We start from the raw sequence: 20,321 nt of genomic DNA, 5'->3' as shown, positions 1-20,321 counted from the left end.
GGTCTCTCATCTACACTTATTGACATAACTATCTACATGCACACAACAATCACTCCACTATCAAATATTTTGAATGTGCAGTCATGGTCTCTCCATCTACACTTATTGACATAATTATCCACCTACACACGACAATCACTCCAACTATCCCATAGTTTGAATGTGCAGTCATGGTCCCTCATCTACACTTTTTGACATAACTATCCACATACTGGCTACAATCTATCCAACTATCTAATATTTTGAATGTACAGTCACGGTCTCTCATCTAGTAGATCTACACTTATTGACATGACTATCCACAGCACGTTGCAATCTATCAAACTATCTGATATTTTGAATGTACAGTCATGGTCCCTTATCTAAACTTATTGAAGTAACTGTCTACATGCACACAACAATCACTCCACTATCCCATATTTTGAATGTACAGTCATGGTCTCTCATCTACACTTATTGAAAAGTATCTACATGCACACTACAATCAATCTAACTATCCAATATTTTGAATGTACAGTCATGGTCTCTCATCTACACTTATTGACATAACTATCTACATGCACACTACAATCACTCCACCATCCCATATTTTTAATGTGCAGTCATGGTCTCTCAACTACACTTATGAGACATAACTATCTACATACACACTATAATCTATCCAACTATAGCTATCTTATATTTTGAATGTACAGTCATGGTCCCTCATCTACACTTATTGAAATAACTGTCTACATGCACACAACAATCACTCCACTATCCCATATTTTGAATGAACAGTAATGGTCTCTCAACTACACTTATTGACATAACTATCTACATGCACACAACAATCACTCCACTATCCAATATTTTAAATGTGCAGTCATGGTCTCTCATCTACACTTATTGACATAACTATCTACATGCCACAACAATCACTCCATAATCCAATATTTTGAATGTACAGTCATGGTCTCTCATCTACACTTATTGAAAAGTATCTACATGCACACTACAATCAATCTAACTATCAAATATTTTGAATGTACAGTCATGGTCTCTTATCTACACTTATTGTGTTACGTGCAGAGAAAACGAACAAAAGAGTGAACTCAGCAGTTAACGTTTAAACAAAATTTATTACGAAAATAAAACTAATTGCTAAGTCAGGGATAGAGTACAAGCTTTAAAAGTGTACAGACTACTTATCTCAGCTGGGATGGCAAAGCTCCAGTCTCAGAGTTGCAACAGTCAGTTGGATGAATGAACAGTCCTTCGGCTTGCAGGCTTGTAGTTGCACAAAGTCCACAGAGTAAATCCAGCGTTGGCAGTGAAGGTCTGGAAAGTCTTGAGAATGACTACTGCTGGAGTTTAGTAACACACAAGAGACACGATCCCAAAAGTCTGACTGGAAGCTGAGCACGTCCCTTTTATAAAGGCATATAAGAACAATCTAGAACTTTTATTGACATGCTAATTACTGTTCTAAAATTATCTCCCTTACACAACTAATCAACTTTCCAGAACATTCCAAACATGACTAATTGAATTCAAGGTTGTGAGGTCATTAAGGGCAGTGACCTTGAGAATGTTCTAGACTAATTGAACTCAGGTCATGATGAGTGTGGGGGAAATGACCTACATAACACACCCCCTCTTCAAAAAAAGAAAATTTTTCAAAGAAAAATCTTTCTTTTACAAATGTAATCTTGAAAAGGATTTAAGTACTCAAATTTTGTTTTACTCTAAAGTAAAATTTCTTGAAAGTGAACAACAATAAAATTTCTTGAAAGTGAACAACAATAATTTCTAAATACGAGAGAGACAGTCTGCAATTAAATTGTCTCTGCCTTTGATATGTCTAATGTCAAGATTAAACTCCTGTAACATTAAACTCCATCTTAGCAATCTCTGATTTTTGCCTTTAAATTTCTGCAGAAAAACAAGAGGGTTGTGATCAATATAAACCACTATTGGCTGATTTGAAGAAGTAACATAAACTTCAAAATGCTGTAAAGCTAATATCAAAGATAAACACTCTTTTTCAATTGTAGAGTAGTTTCTCTGGGATTTGTTAAATTTGTGTGAAAATAGCAAACAGGATGATCTATACCATGACTATCCTCTTGCAATAAAACAGCACCAGCAGCCGTATCACTAGCATCCACAGCTAATTTGAATGGCAAAGTGAAATCTGGTGCAGACAACACTGGAGCACTTTGCAGTATGGCTTTAAGTGTATCAAATGCCTGTTGGCATTGCTCTGACCAAACAAACTTTACTTTCTTTTTAAGTAAGTTAGTCAAAGGCTCAGTAATTGTGGAGAAATTTGGACAGAATTTTCTGTAGTAACCAGCCATACCGAGAAAGCGCATCAGTTGTCGTTTGCAGTTTGGTATGGGAAACTTGAAATGGCACTGATTTTGGCATCAACAGGTTTTACCTCACCCTGTCCTACAGTATGTCCGAGGTAAGTTACCCTCGCCCAACCAAACTCAGATTTGGCAAGGTTGACAGTCAACATTGCTTTGCTCAGTCTCTCAAAGAACTTCCGCATGAGCTTGATGTGTTCCTCCCAGGTGTCAGTATACAGGACGACGTCGTCAACGTAAGCTGCACATCCGTCTAGCCCGGATATGACGTCGTTGATCATCCGTTGGAACGTTGCCGGAGAGTTCTTCATTCCGAATGCATCACCTTGTACTGGAATAATCCGTCTGGTGTAACAAAGGCGGATATTTCACGAGCACGATCCGTCAGAGGGACTTGCCAAAATCCCTTCAGTAGGTCAAATTTCGTCACATACTTGGCTTTCCCACTCGGTCGATGCAGTCATCAATCCTCGGGATTGGGAAAGTGTCTGTCTTTGTTAAAGTGTTGACCTTTCTAAAGTCCGTGCACATACGATAACTGTGATCTGCTTTGGGAACAAGTATGCACGGCGAACTCCAGTTACTTTTACTGGGTTCAATAAAGTCATTGTCCAGCAGGTATTTGACTTCTTCCTGGAGATATTTCGCTTTTGTTGGATTCAGTCTGTATGGATGTTGTTTTACAGGCTTACTGTCCCCAACATCAACGTCGTGATAAATGACGTTTGTCCTCGTTGGAACATCTTGAAACAGGTGTTTATATTCATGGAGCAGTTCTTTCACCTGTTGTTGTTGTTCTGGCTGGAGGTGTGCCAACTTTGTAGACTCCAGCTTCTCCAGGATTTCTGAGTTCTGAAGCTTGACCGAGCCCAGCTTTGAGTTTAGAGTATTATCACTCAAGTCAGTTTCAGTATCACTATCTTCATAATGGTTTGAACTGACTGCACTGACAGGCTGAGTTATAGTAGGATTATCCCTATCCAAATATGGCTTAAGCATATTTATGTGACATAGCTGTTTTTGTTTTCGCCTGTCAGGTGTTATTATGATGTAATTTAAATCACTCAATTCTTATCAATTAGGTATGGCCCAAAGTAACGAGCATGGAGTGGTTTGCCAGGAACCGGAAGTAGAACAAGAACTTTTGACCTGGTTCAAACTTCCGTTTTGAGGTGTTTTTATCGTATTTGGTTTTCATTGACTGCTGAGATGACTCAAGATTTTCTCTGGCTAATTCACATGCTTTGGAGAGTTTTGTACGAAAATCTGACACATATTGCAAAATATTCAGACAATCATCATCGTCTGATAGGAATTTCTCCTTAACGAGCTTAAGTGGGCCACGGACTGTATGTCCAAATACAAGCTCAAATGGGCTAAACCAAGAGACTCTTGAATTGACTCTCTAACAGCAAAGAGCAAAAAATGAATTCCTTCATCCCACTGCTTCTCTGTGTCAAAACAGTAGGTCCTAATCATGTTTTTCAAAGTTTGATGAAATCGCTCAAGAGCACCCTGACTTTCTGGATGATAGGCGGATGACCTATACTGTTTAATGCCTAGCTGATCCATTACTTGTTGAAAAATACCAGACATAAAGTTGGAGCCTTGATCGGACTGGACACATTTAGGGAGGCCAAATAAAGTGAAAAATTTGACTAAAGCTCTCACTACAGTCTTTGTCTTTATGTTTCTCAGTGGTATGGCTTCTGGGAACCGAGTTGATGTACACATAATTGTCAACATGTACTCATTTCCTGATCTTGTTTTTGGTAGGGGCCCAACACAGTCTATTAGTATCCTACTAAATGGTTCTTGAAATGCAGGAATTGGCTGTAAAGGGGCCTTTGGAATGGTCTGATTTGGCTTTCCTACCATTTGACATGTGTGACAAGTTTTACAGAAAATGTGCTACATCCTGCCTGAGATTAGGCCAATAAAAGTGACTGAGAATTTATGATAAGTTTTCCTTACTCCCAAATGACCAGCCCAGGGCGTTTCATGGGCCAGGGCAATATTTCAGCACGATAGGGCTTTGGAACCACAATTTGATGTTTTATAGCCCAATCGTCATCAACCAAAACATCTGGAGGTCTCCATTTACGCATGAGAATACCAGATTTTGTATAATAGGAAACAGAGCTATCTGAAGTTTTACCTTCATCATCTACCCTGTCAAACAAAGACAAAATATCTGGGTCTTTGTGTTGTTCTGCAATGAGATTTGATCTAGAAAATGTCTGACTTTGGTCAGCAGAAGTTTTACTGGAAATTTCAAATCCACGAGGGATAACGGAATGATCCGTGTCAAACACCTGACTGAGAAAGGTGTCATTTAAGTCAACATCTGTGACATTATTTTTGAGAGTATTTGATTCTCGGAAGTTTTCATGGCTCGAGTAATGGCACATGAAGGAAATAAATCGGGTATCTCTTGTTCAATTGGCTCTGGATCTTGATCTAAACTAGGATTATCAGTCACAAGTGGATTAGTAATGACCTTGTCCCCGGCAAGGTCGTTTCCGAGAAGAAGGTGAATCCCTTCAAAAGGCAAAAAAGGCCTAATACCTAAAGTCACAGGTCCAGAAACAAAGTCCGAAGACAAATAGACATTATGGAGAGGAACAGGAATGTAGTCATTACAATCTACCCCTTAATAAGAACTTTAGAACCTGAAAATGACTTTTCAGAAAACGGCAGGGTATCTGCCAACAAAAGAGACTGGGAAGCCCGGTATCTCTTAAATTTTGACAGGGGTAGCGGAAGAAAAATCACTAGAAAGTGATATAAAACCATCATGAATAAATGGTTCGAAAATACCCATAATGCTATCTTGAGAAGAATTGACCTTGACCTCATTAATTGGGGATAAGAGGGGTTTAACCTCAGAAAATGTGTTGCACACATTATTAGACTCTAATTGAGTTGATGAAGAAATAAAGCCGGTTGGCTTAGATCCACTTTGACCACTTTGACCTTCACGTTTTCTTTTCAATTTGAAACATTCTGACATTAAATGGCCGTCTTTCTTACAATAATTACAAGAAAGTGTACCAAACTGTTTGTCAGAAGGAGATTGAGACTTGGGATCTGATGATGTGGGAGTGTTACTTGAACTTTGTGAACTGTTGTCATTTGATTTTCTACTCTCCTTTGAAAAATTCTTGGATGAAAAGGAGGAGTTAAATTTACCTGCATTGTTTCTGTATGGAAAAGACTGGGATGGTTTGCTGAGAAATGAAGATTTGTGGGTCAATGAATAATCATCGGCCAAACGTGCAGCAACCTCCAATGTATCTGCCTTTTGTTCATTGATAAACGTCTTGATGTCACTCCGAATGCACCTCTTAAATTCTTCAATCAAAACAAGCTGTCGTAATTTGTCATAATTCTGACTGACCTTTTCAGAAGAGCACCAACGGTCAAACAGTTGTTCTTTTGTTCGAGCAAATTCAACATAAGTTTGATCCTTCACCTTCTCACAATCCCTAAATTTCTGACGGTACGCTTCAGGCACCAACTCATAACCCTTGAGAATTAATTCCTTCACAGAATCATAATTTGAAGCCTGCTCTACTGACAACTGAATGTAAATTTCTCTGGCTTTACCCACCAAAGCACTCTGCAAAAGCATAGACCAGGACTCCTTAGGCCAGTTCAGACTCTGAGCAATTTTCTCAAAATGTAGGAAATATTTATCAACATCCTTTTCTTGGAACGGGGGAACCAACCTGAAATGCTTAGTGATGTCAAACTTGTCTGAAGGGAAGAATTTTCCTGACTGTCCAAGCTCTAAACGTTTTATTTCTACCTGCAATCGCTGTTTCTTCTAATCGCAATTCTTTTTCTCTCTGTCTTTCTTCCATTTCTAATCTTTCCTGCCTTTCTTTTCTTTCATTTGTAATTCCATTTTCTTAATTTCCAAATCTGCCTGTATTTCTAGTTTTCTTAGTTCAAAAGTAGACTCGGGCTCATAATCTTTCAAGGTGGATTCCTCAAATTGGCCTAAATCAACTAAATGTTTTGCAATAATGTACTGTATTTCCCTCTTGCGCATGGATCTTTTGACTTCTACTTTAAGGAAATTGGCCAGTGCTATGAGGTCATCTTTTCTGAGGGAATCAAATGTGTCCTGATCAAGGTCATCCATTTCCTCTGGTTTAAATTCCGCCATGATTAAATTTCGCTGAGTTCACAGTATACAGTAGTTTTGAAAAGGCTGGCAAAATGTTGTCAAACGGCTCAAAATATTCGTCTCCCGGACGAGCCCCCAATTTGTTACGTGCAGAGAAAACGAACAAAAGGGTGAACTCAGCAGTTAACGTTTAAACAAAATTTATTACGAAAAAAAACTAATTGCTAAGTCAGGGATAGAGTACAAGCTTTAAAAGTGTACAGACTACTTATCTCAGCTGGGATGGCAAAGCTCCAGTCTCAGAGTTGCAACAGTCAGTTGGATGAATGAACAGTCCTTCGGCTTGCAGGCTTGTAGTTGCACAAAGTCCACAGAGTAAATCCAGCGTTGGCAGTGAAGGTCTGGAAAGTCTTGAGAATGACTACTGCTGGAGTTTAGTAACACACAAGAGACACGATCCCAAAAGTCTGACTGGAAGCTGAGCACGTCCCTTTTATAAAGGCATATAAGAACAATCTAGAACTTTTATTGACATGCTAATTACTGTTCTAAAATTATCTCCCTTACACAACTAATCAACTTTCCAGAACATTCCAAACATGACTAATTGAATTCAAGGTTGTGAGGTCATTAAGGGCAGTGACCTTGAGACTAATTGAACTCAGGTCATGATGAGTGTGGGGGAAATGACCTACATAAAATGACATGACAACTATAGATCTATATGCACACTACAATCACTCCACTATCCCATATTTTGAATGTGCAGTTATGGTCTCTCATCTACACTTATTGAAATAACTATCCACATACACACTACAATCTATCCAACTATCTGATATTTTGGATATACAGTCATGGTCCCTCATCTGAACTTATTGACATAACTATCTACATGCACACGACAATCACTTCACTATCCCATATTTTGAATGTACAGTCATGGTCTCTCATCTACACTTATTGAAAAGTATCTACATGCACACTACAATCAATCTAACTATCCAATATTTTGAATGTACAGTCATGGTCTCTCATCTACACTTATTGACATAACTATCTACATGCACACTACAATCACTCCACCATCCCATATTTTGAATGTGCAGTCATGGTCTCTCCATCTACACTTATGAGACATAACTATCTACATACACACTATAATCTATCCAACTATAGCTATCTTATATTTTGAATGTACAGTCATGGTCCCTCATCTACACTTATTGACATAACTGTCTACATGCACGCAACAATCACTCCACCATCCCATATTTTGAATAAACAGTCATGGTCTCTCATCTACACTTATTAAATAACTATCTACATGCACACGACAATCACTCCACTATCCCATATTTTGAATTTACAGTCATGGTCTCTCATCTACACTTATTGACATAACTATCTACATACACACTACAATCTATCCAACTATCTAATATTTTGAATGTACAGTCATGGTCCCTTATCTAAACTTATTAACATAACTGTCTACATCACACAACAATCAAACTATCCCATATTTTGAATGTACAGTCATTGTCTCTCATCTACACTTATTAAATAACTATCTACATGCACACTACAATCATTCCACTATCAGATATTTTGCATGTGCTGATATGCACTCATCTACACTTATTGAAATAACTATCCACATACACACTACAATCTCTCCACTATCCCATATTTTGAATGTACAGTCAAGGTCTCTCATCTACAATTATTGACAAAACTATATACGGTACATACACACTACCGGTACATCACTCCACTATCCCATATTTTGTATGTACAGTCATGGTCTCTCATCTACACTTATTGACACAACTATCTACATCTACACAACAATCACTCCACTATCCCATATTTTGAATGTACAGTAATAGTCTCTCAACTACACTTATTGACATAACTATCTACATGCACACAACAATCACTCCACTATCCAATATTTTAAATGTGCAGTCATGGTCTCTCATCTACACTTATTGACATAACTATCTACACGCACACAACAATCACTCCACTATCAAATATTTTGAATGTGCAGTCATGGTCTCTCAATCTACACTTATTGACATAATTATCCACCTACACACGACAATTACTCCAACTATCCCATAGTTTGAATGTGCAGTCATGGTCCCTCATCTACACTTTTTGACATAACTATCCACATACTGGCCACAATCTATCCAACTATCTAATATTTTGAATGTACAGTCACGGTCTCTCATCTAGTAGATCTACACTTATTGACATGACTATTCACAGCACGTTGCAATCTATCAAACTATCTGATATTTTGAATGTACAGTCATGGTCCCTTATCTAAACTTATTGAAGTAACTGTCTACATGCACACAACAATCACTCCACTATCCCATATTTTGAATGTACAGTCATGGTCTCTCATCTACACTTATTGAAAAGTATCTACATGCACACTACAATCAATCTAACTATCCAATATTTTGAATGTACAGTCATGGTCTCTCATCTACACTTATTGACATAACTATCTACATGCACACTACAATCACTCCACCATCCCATATTTTTAATGTGCAGTCATGGTCTCTCAACTACACTTATGAGACATAACTATCTACATACACACTATAATCTATCCAACTATAGCTATCTTATATTTTGAATGTACAGTCATGGTCCCTCATCTACACTTATTGACATAACTGTCTACATGCACACAACAATCACTCCACTATCCCATATTTTGAATGAACAGTAATGGTCTCTCAACTACACTTATTGACATAACTATCTACATGCACACAACAATCACTCCACTATCCAATATTTTAAATGTGCAGTCATGGTCTCTCATCTACACTTCTTGACATAACTATCTACATGCCACAACAATCACTCCATAATCCAATATTTTGAATGTACAGTCATGGTCTCTCTCATCTACACTTATTGAAAAGTATCTACATGCACACTACAATCAATCTAACTATCCAATATTTTGAATGTACAGTCATGGTCTCTTATCTACACTTATTGACATAACTATAGATCTATATGCACACTACAATCACTCCACTATCCCATATTTTGAATGTGCAGTTATGGTCTCTCATCTACACTTATTGAAATAACTATCCACATACACACTACAATCTATCCAACTATCTGATATTTTGGATATACAGTCATGGTCCCTCATCTGAACTTATTGACATAACTATCTACATGCAAACGACAATCACTTCACTATCCCATATTTGAATGTACAGTCATGGTCTCTCATCTACACTTATTGAAAAGTATCTACATGCACACTACAATCAATCTAACTATCCAATATTTTGAATGTACAGTCATGGTCTCTCATCTACACTTATTGACATAACTATCTACATGCACACTACAATCACTCCACCATCCCATATTTTGAATGTGCAGTCATGGTCTCTCATTTACACTTATGAGACATAACTATCTACATACACACTATAATCTATCCAACTATAGCTATCTTATATTTTGAATGTACAGTCATGGTCCCTCATCTACACTTATTGACATAACTGTCTACATGCACGCAACAATCACTCCACCATCCCATATTTTGAATAAACAGTCATGGTAATTCATCTACACTTATTAAATAACTATCTACATGCACACGACAATCACTCCACTATCCCATATTTTGAATTTACAGTCATGGTCTCTCATCTACACTTATTGACATAACTATCTACATACACACTACAATCTATCCAACTATCTATATTTTGAATGTACAGTCATGGTCCCTTATCTAAACTTATTAACATAACTGTCTACATCACACAACAATCAAACTATCCCATATTTTGAATGTACAGTCATTGTCTCTCATCTACACTTATTAAATAACTATCTACATGCACACTACAATCATTCCACTATCAGATATTTTGCATGTGCTGATATGCACTCATCTACACTTATTGAAATAACTATCCACATACACACTACAATCTCTCCACTATCCATATTTTGAATGTACAGTCAAGGTCTCTCATCTACAATTATTGACAAAACTATATACCGGTACATACACACTACCGGTACATCACTCCAACGATCCCATATTTTGTATGTACAGTCATGGTCTCTCATCTACACTTATTGACACAACTATCTACATCTACACAACAATCACTCCACTATCCCATATTTTGAATGTACAGTAATAGTCTCTCAACTACACTTATTGACATAACTATCTACATGCACACAACAATCACTCCACTATCCAATATTTTAAATGTGCAGTCATGGTCTCTCATCTACACTTATTGACATAACTATCTACACGCACACAACAATCACTCCACTATCAAATATTTTGAATGTGCAGTCATGGTCTCTCCATCTACACTTATTGACATAATTATCCACCTACACACGACAATCACTCCAACTATCCCATAGTTTGAATGTGCAGTCATGGTCCCTCATCTACACTTTTTGACATAACTATCCACATACTGGCTACAATCTATCCAACTATCTAATATTTTGAATGTACAGTCACGGTCTCTCATCTAGTAGATCTACACTTATTGACATGACTATCCACAGCACATTACAATCTATCCAACTATCTGATATTTTGAATGTACAGTCATGGTCCCTTATCTAAACTTATTGAAGTAACTGTCTACATGCACACAACAATCACTCCAGTATCCCATATTTTGAACGTACAGTCATGATCTCTCATCTACACTTATTGAAAAGTATCTACATGCACACTACAATCAATCTAACTATCCAATATTTTGAATGTACAGTCATGGTCTCTCATCTACACTTATTGACATAACTATCTACATGCACACTACAATCACTCCACCATCCCATATTTTTAATGTGCAGTCATGGTCTCTCAACTACACTTATGAGACATAACTATCTACATACACACTATAATCTATCCAACTATAGCTATCTTATATTTTGAATGTACAGTCATGGTCCCTCATCTACACTTATTGACATAACTGTCTACATGCACACAACAATCACTCCACTATCCCATATTTTGAATGAACAGTAATGGTCTCTCAACTACACTTATTGACATAACTATCTACATGCACACAACAATCACTCCATAATCCAATATTTTGAATGTGCAGACATGGTCTCTCCATCTACACTTATAGACATAATTATCCACCTACACACGACAATCACTCCAACTATCCTATAGTTTGAATGTGCAGTCATGGTCCCTCGTCTACACTTATTGACATAACTATCAACATGCACACAACAATCACTCCACTATACCATATTTTGAATGTACAGTAATGGTCTCTCAACTTCACTTATTGACATAACTATCTACATGCACACAACAATCACTCCACTATCCCATATTTTGAATGTACAGTCATGGTCTCTCATCTACACTTATTGACATAACTATCTACATGCACACAACAATCACTCCACTATCCCATATTTTGAATGTACAGTCATGGTCTCTCATCTACACTTATTGACATAACTATCCACATGCACACGACAATCACTCCACTATCCCATATTTTGAATATGCAGTCATGGTCTCTCATATGCACTATCTCTCCAGTTGTCCTGTATTTTGAATGTGCAGTCATGGTTATAGGATATAAACTCAAGCCTACACAAATCTGACCATCTGTAAAATGTTTATTGTGTGAGTAAAATGTGTGTATCCACATAGAACATCACACCAGGCCTACACAAATGTAATTTTCTAGATACATGTTTACTGTGTGAATCCTACACAGCATCAATTATACATGTTTATTGTGCAAGTAAAGATAAGTGTCAACATAGGGCATCACACCTGGCCTACACAGCATTATATTAAGTATTTATACATGTTTATTATGTGAGTAAAGATGTGTTTCAACATAGGACATCACACCAGGCCTATCAAAACACAACATTAATTATCTGTACACGTTTACTGTGTAATCAAGATGTGTGTCCACATTGGACATCACACCTGGCCTACACAATATTATTAATTATCTGTACATGTATACTGTGTAATCAAGATGTGTATCCACATAGGACATCACATCTGGCCTACGCAAATCTAATTTAATCTCTACATGTTTAATGTGAGGGTCAAGAGGGTCAGATGTGTGGCCACACAGGACATCACACCAAACCTACACACCATTAATTATCTTTCATGTTACTGTGTAATCACGATGTGTGTCCACATTGGACATCACACCTGGCCTACACAATATTATTAATTATCTGAACATGTATACTGTGTAATCAAGATGTGTATCCACATAGGACATCACACCTGGCCTACGCAAATCTAATTTAATCTCTACATGTTTAATGTGAGGGTCAAGATGTGTGGCCACACAGGACATCACACCAAACCTACACAACATTAATTATCTTTCATGTTTACTGAGTAATCAAGATGTGTGTCCACATTGGACATCACACCTGGCCTACGCAAATCTAATTTAATCTCTACATGTTTAATGTGGGGGGTCAAGATGTGTACCGGTACATGTTTACTGTGTGGGTCAAATGTGTGTCCACATAGGACATCACACCAGGCCTACACAAATCTCATTATCTCTATATGCTGTGTAAGTCAAGATGTGTGTGACCATACAGTACTGAACATCACACCAGGCCTACATACACATTTCAATTAACCCTAAACCCTACATGGTGTTTTTGTACACATAACTGTTAGTTGTTTAATTATATGAGGAAACTCCGGTGAGATAGAAATATTATTTATGTGTCGCTGTAGTTGTCACTACTATTTATACACAACAATGACATAAAATTATACCTTTTAACAGACATGTGTTATTCCAAAAAATTTTGATCTAACAAAATCATGCGAGTTTTTGAAAGATATCACTTTACCTTCATTTCATTGTACTCATTAATTAACACAATCAAATTAAACATTTATACATACCTTAATTCTAATTCTGAACGGAGTATTGGGATGACAAATTGTAATAACCGGATGATAACTACACTGGATTCAGACAAGGAGACATCATCCAATACAGTGTCTACACTGTCAACCTGCACAGGAAGGTTGCGAATAGCCTTCCCAAGAAAAAAGCAAAATCAGTGAGAAAGTACTGGCCTAAGTGGGTAGCTGAATTAGCGTGGTTGGAGAAACAGAAACTGTATAGACTACAACATACACAGAATTATTCAAATTCACAACACATGTAATTCTATCAGATGTGAGATTGTCCAAATGAAGTTTCTGGTGACTGTAATTATCTCAATAAACAAGATGAAATAATGGAAAATTTCAATTGGAATGTTTACATTAAGTTCTATTCTCTACAGAACCTCTCCCCATCCATATCGGGGAGATATCTCAGATAAATATACAGCATTCATCACAACAATACTTCTCTATTAAACTTTGTACATTATTGGAGCCCTGGATGATATCATTCTATTCAGATTCTTCCAAAAAGTCTAGTGTGGTGCTTACATTTTGTCAGAGAATCTCAAGGAAACCAACTTGTTTCTGTACCCAGAAAACTGCACATTGGTGGACGGTCAGACACAGTGCTACTTTTTTGGCAAAAGAAACTCCTTTAAGCCATGAAACAGATTTACAGCCACAGTAGCTGTAACTTTTGGTGATTTTCAGCATTTTTGTTCTGTATACCGGTATTTACTGAACTAGTTTATTGTTAAACGTATAAATCATGTAGAAATGTCCACTATATAGCTTATCAGCACAGCTCATATGTGTATAATGAACATTGTTATTGATAAATAAATTTTAGTCCGGACTAAAATTAAAATGTAAACAGTAACAATGCATTCTACACATATACACTTTGAATTCACAAGCTGAACACTGTGTATTTGTATATCTTTTGTTTGCACTGAGCGTCCGCTTAATACACATTACGGTTAATAGGACCTGTCTTTAGATTTTTCTTTTGGCATTTGGTCATTGAACTGTCACAAGGTCTTCAGTGTTTTTACCTGCAAGATAATGGTTTAGACCTGTGACATGCTCAATGGAGCCATTTTTCCCATGATTCAATTTTACAGGACGTTTAAGAAGCCCAGCAAAAGCATTCGTTTTTTATGATTTTACGGAAACCCTATGATTTAAAGTTGGTGGAAATGACTGTATTGGGTAACAGCCTCCCCTAGAGGACATTTAAAAAATACTGCCAATAAGACGGTGTCACTCCCATATGATCAGAGTTGTTGTATAATAACTGTGGCACTGGGTCACATAGCCCATGGTGAACTGCATTAAAAATCAGTCAATAGGATTCAGAGATGTTTGCTCAAAAATGGGAGAAAATGACCCAAAAATACAATCACACAAATTTACTTCAATTTGAAACAAAGCATATCTAAAACAAGGAGTTTTGAGTATTTACATTTCTTGATGGATTTCACAGAAATATTCTTCCAAAAATAAACTTCCAGTTTGAAGGAGCCACGCTGGCCCAGGAGGCGCCCTCTTTGTCCAATGTAAACGTCCCCCTATTTTCTGGCTCATGAATATTAATTAGGCCATAATGGCGCGCTCACTTGTCGTGCAGCGGAAGCAAAAACGACTCCGATTGTTGTGAGTGTTTATAATTATTGAAGCCAGGTATGTATATTTACATTGATACTTCAAAGAGTTTGTTAACTACATGTACTTTCCCTTGACAAATCTGGCAATATTCGATTCGGCAGGTTGCCAAATGTCACTATTTCTCACTGCTATTGCCGGTTACCAGGCAAACGCTAACTTCATAGCAACAACCACCTTCCCAAGAAAATCGTATCAAATTGATAGTTTTATTATACCATGATTCAAAATTTTAAAAATCATACAATTGTTGTTTGATAATTCTGAGCCTTACAACTATAATTTCAATCACTATTGATAACTTTTGTTGAAATCAAGTCAGGCTGAAACTGCCGTATTCGCCGTGCAGTCAATGAATATTGCTACTCCATTGACGGCTATGGCAGATTACACATCGATTTCACCAACTGTAGAAATGATGGTTGTTTTTATAACGCGAGTGTCAAATTCAAAATTCTGAAACCAACAGTTGTTTTTAAATTCCCAAATGAACTGAAGGACACTAAAATTTCGCCATTATATAGAGAAATAAAAAAACTGAACCTGAAAGAATTTTCATATCTTGATTACTGCGCTCGCGTCAAAACGGCCACGCGTATATGCGCTTACGGACCTGCATGCATACGCGTGTCGCCGTGTGTCCCTTGGGAAATATACTATGTTAATGGCAGCGATTATGGATAATGACATACCGGTATGTGCAGGACTCTTTTTACCGGCAAACACCTCGCATTTGATCGATGAACTGTGTGAAACATGCAGTTATTTTGAGTTTGAGTTCAGCCTGTCAGTGCGGGGTAGTATCCCTCTTTGACCAACGGCAATATGAAAAACTTCAGCTCCATTAGTTATTACAGGTTGACGGTCACCTATATAAAGGTTTAAATATAACTGACGATTCTATTATATAGTAGCAACCTTGGTTATTTACAACTTAGAGATGAAAGTTTAATACTTCATATCGCTTCATGAAACATAAAGCATGTTATTTTTTCCTTGTATGTATGTATGTATGTATGTATGTGTATACATGTATGTATGTATGTATGTATGTATGTATGTATGTATGTATGTATGTATGTATGTATGTTAGCTGTGCATGGCAGGGTTGTGTGTTACCAGCATTATACGACCTCCGACCACAGGCTATGGTGGGAGGCCACATAACGCCGGTAACACACAGCCCTGCCATGCAGAGCTACTATGTATGTACCAGGGGTATGTATGTATGTATGTATGTATGTATGTATGTATGTATGTATGTATGTATGTATGTATGTATGTATGTATGTTAGCTGTGCATGGCAGGGCTGTGTGTTACAGGCGTTATACAGCCTCCCACCACAGGCTGTGGTGGGAGGCCACATAACGCCGGTAACACACAGCCCTATACCATGCACAACTAAATGTATGTATGTATGTATGTATGTATGTATGTATGTATGTATGTATGTATGTATGTTAGCTGTGAATGGCAGGACTGTGTGTTACCAGCGTTATACGGCCTCCCACCACAGGCTGTGGTGGGATGCGATGTATGTATGTATGTATGTATGTATGTATGTATGTATGTATGTATGTTAGCTGTGCATGGCAGGGCTGTGTACGTGTTACCGGCATTATACGGCCTCCCATAACACACAGCCCTGCCATGCAGAGCTAGTATGTATTAATGTATGTATGTATGTATGTATGTATGTATGTATGTATGTATGTCTGTCTGTATGCTGTGCATGGCAGGGCTGTGTGTTACCGTCGTTATGTCTCCTCCCACCACAGCCTCTGGTGGGAGGCCGTATAATGCGGTAACACACAGCCCTGCCATGCAGACATTAGGGGACGTTTCCATCTAAAAAACAATGCATATTCAATGCACATTCACCCTTGAAATAGGGGTTAGAAGGGCTATGGAGCTCCTAATTAAAGTTATTTGCCATCTCCTAAGCTGTTTGCCATATGTGATTAGAGATAGCAATTAAGGATGATAAATACCTTTTAGACACTTTCAGATTTTTATTTTTTCTCAGTTGAACATGTCCCAAACCCCAATAAAGTATACATTTTCTGAAAGCCCTGATATAGAGCTATCCGACCAAGCACAGTGCACGGTCATTATTTGCATAAGAGTCACGTGACAAGCGTTTTGCTGAACCTTCCAAAAACCGGTTTTCCCGGCCTTATGCGAACACGCTGCAAGATTTCCGGTTGGAATTTCTTCATTGACAAGCCTTGACAATATCCTTCAAAACCGTGTCTGCGATTTTTTTCGGAGGCTCCATTCAAATTATATGGCGTGATAATTAAAATTCCTTGAAAAGCACCTTCGTCCAACACCTTTAAGAGCGCATTAAAAAATAACAAAGGCATATAAAGGAAATCCCAGACACGGATTGTGAGTTCATTATGTTTCCAATGGACGGTGTGAATTTCAAGCAGCTAGTGTTTGTGAGCGCGAATTGACGAGGTGCCAAAGAAGGGTACTTCATTCACACATTGAATTCGAGAAAAACGCAAAAACATGTTTTGATACTTCTACGCTACGGCATTTGATAAATAGACGTGCACGAGCCTCAAAACGGGCATACTTTGTTACCAAGTGATGGTGTCGGCCGGGAATGACAGTTGTTCAGAGAAAAAGTCCTAGGAAAATAAAATAAATCGCGGAAAACTACCAATTTTTGGAGCCTTGCGTGTCGACACATCGCCACAGCGAATGGCTTCAGTGGGAAAACAATGACGTCAGCAGTCATTACTGATAGCGGGCGTGTCCTAAATTCATATGCAGATAAGCTTGTTTGCGTTCCCCAGATCACACTCCCCTCACACGCTATATAGACATTGCAGAACCGTAGACTTGATAGCGTAGTATCGCACTAATTGCAAAGTTAATTCTAGGACGCGCCATTGCGCAATAAAATCTCGAATGGCCCTCATTTCTACGTTTGACGCGCCACTAAGGGGGGAACATTATATGAATGGGTCGATCACGCAGAGTTCACGTAGTTCATACATTCGCGAAGCTCCCCGAAGGTCATTACCTCAGTCATAGTGTGACATGTAAAACGATTCAGTTACCTATCAACCTTTGCAATTAAATACCCACTACAGCATATATGGTGGTACATAGGAAGCTGGGTAGAAAGGACGGATGTAGGGGACACGGTGTTTTGGAGCCATACGCATGTGGCATGGCCGATGAATATAGAACAACGGCACTGGCCGCTGCGTAAAGGTGGAAAGCTAGTCGACACTTGGATTTTTAACGCCAGTACTAATACCGGTAGTTGATGAACCCAGGATGATCGGGCAGTCCCTTAAATTGAAGCGTTTGCAACGTCTACCGTCCATACAAACGAAATGTTGAACACTGCAAGGAAAACATCCATGATCGTTTTGTAGAGCAACACATTTTAGTAGCCAGGTCTTTGCATAGAATAACACCGCTGTGTAAAATCCTTTGGCCAGAACCAATGATCGTAAATTTGCTAATACATACGAGTTATGTTTAAAAGTTGATGTATCGATCACTTTATTTAGGTCGTACGGGTTACAGTCTCGTGCTATATCAGTGTATGAGTAGCCTAATTGTCGATGCGTGCAAATCGAGGGCCACTCTCGGAGAAATCCTACGGGTGCGCTAAGCTTTGATCATGATCATTTCCACAGTCAAAATCACAGTCCTTAGCAATCTGTACAGTTGTTCAAGTCCGACATATCAATAATTCATCACATAAGTTACGTAAACAATTGAATCAAACCAAACGTTTGCTGTTGCCATTATTTGGCCTGTTGCGTACGTACAAGGGACAACTTTGCAGTAGGCTTGGTTGGTTACGGGGCGCCCGATCTCCAGTATTCTCCTTTTCGATCTCCAGTATTCTCCTTTTCTTGACTTGATAGACTATTGCATTTTCTGCAGAAAATTCAAGGTTTTTACATGTGTGATGATGATGGCCCCCGATTTTCTAAAATAGCCCCCTTGGGACAGGAGTTGGGGCTAACAGTGGCCCGTTGTTTTTAAATCCTAGAATGAACACTGTGTAATTGTTTATCTAACATTGCGAAAAAGACGTCAACCACCGTAAAGCGGCGTGTGCAGGCTCCGACCAACCCCAAGCAAAGAGTGATAAAACGTCGCACTGCTGAGAAATCGTAGTTGACACGATGTCTTGACCACACTAAGAAAAATGACTTGCTCTCTGGTGTAGACTATGTTTGGAACTGTACGAATACTTGTTTATTGGACTAGGCTTCGACAAACATTTGATTACGGTTTATTGTTTACAGACGGAAGTAATCCTGGTGTTTGGAGAAGTCACAGCACGTCATTATGTAAATTAGCTAGTGCAACGCAACGTTGTGTCACTCAAGATGGATTATGGAAATAGCAATGCAAATGTGTCCACAATGTTTACAAAAAGCTCCCCGATTTAACCGGGATAGCCACGTGCATTTGTTTTGATTTTTAAAAATCGTGAATTACACGGAAACCATTCCTTATCTTGAACTGGCGACACATCTCAATTCTGGGTCTTACTTCAAGGTGTATTCTCAGAGATTTTTAAAAATTTGACAGAAAAATGAACGATTTGGTATTTATCATCCTTAAGTGGGTGTACAGGGAAGACATCTTTGCGTTACACACTTCACTCATACAGATAATCGTTCGCCTTGAACTTCTTTGAACATTGTACCCTAATTTTCACAGAATAGGACCTATAAATATACTACACGCCATATGTTAGTTCAAATTAATAAAAGTAGGAACAAATTCCGATGTCCTGAAATGATAATACTGTTGTCAAGGTTTACACGAGACTGAGTTTGTGCCGCTTCGCTGTACAATACCTTGCAATGGCATAAAGTAGTACCGGCCAAGCTATTGGTATCTGAAGTTGTTGACTAAGCGTTATGTAATGTCTGATTATATCTGTTATCATATACCCATGCCCATATTGCTACATCCGAGTGACGTTCAACGTAAAATATCGGCCGTGATACTTCACGGTAAACGTCGAGATATGCACGATGAACGTCATCAGTTTTAGAGTTTTCCCGAACTACATTAGCAGTTTGTTGGTAAACAACGTAAACAACAAAATGGCCACCGCTCCCCGCCTGGGAAGCGATGTCCCCGACATAAAAACTTGAAGGGCTTCGAGGAACGCGGGTATTTCTGGCTGCAAAA

The 20,321-nt window shown here is 38.2% G+C and overlaps 1 protein-coding gene across 1 annotated transcript in view; it reads right to left on the bottom strand.

The window, feature by feature from the left end:
* Positions 1-20,321, bottom strand: part of LOC139148009 (uncharacterized) — a 497,920-nt gene that overhangs the window by 33,328 nt on the left and 444,271 nt on the right. The gene's annotated exons all lie outside the window — the stretch shown is intronic.

The sequence above is a fragment of the Ptychodera flava genome, chromosome 13 (assembly GCF_041260155.1).
Source record: "Ptychodera flava strain L36383 chromosome 13, AS_Pfla_20210202, whole genome shotgun sequence".
In the NCBI taxonomy this organism is placed as follows: Eukaryota; Metazoa; Hemichordata; class Enteropneusta; family Ptychoderidae; genus Ptychodera; species Ptychodera flava.
This window is presented reverse-complemented; position numbering and strand designations above follow the sequence as displayed.